Genomic DNA, 269 nt, shown 5'->3' with positions numbered 1-269 from the left:
GGGATGGTCGATTTCGGGACAAATTTTCGCCGTCTAATTTTACTGGTTGTTGAACTCGCTATTTTATTGGACCTTCGTGCCGTTGTCTTATTGGTTTTCTTTGCCTAATTCCTAATTGATTCAAACTCTTCGGTTGTGATTAGCTGTTATGTTCTTCATTTCATTGGTTCAGATATTCCATTTAAAATTACCTAACTAATAGTGGTGACGTAACATTAATAATGAAAATATTTCTTATTTGCGAATTGTTTCAATCCAGATTTATAAGT

Source organism: Trichinella spiralis (genome assembly GCF_000181795.1).
Source record: "Trichinella spiralis strain ISS 195 chromosome Unknown Scfld9, whole genome shotgun sequence".
Taxonomy (NCBI): Eukaryota; Metazoa; Nematoda; class Enoplea; order Trichinellida; family Trichinellidae; genus Trichinella; species Trichinella spiralis.
The sequence above is the reverse complement of the archived record's forward strand: the minus strand, read 5'-3'. Positions refer to the sequence as shown.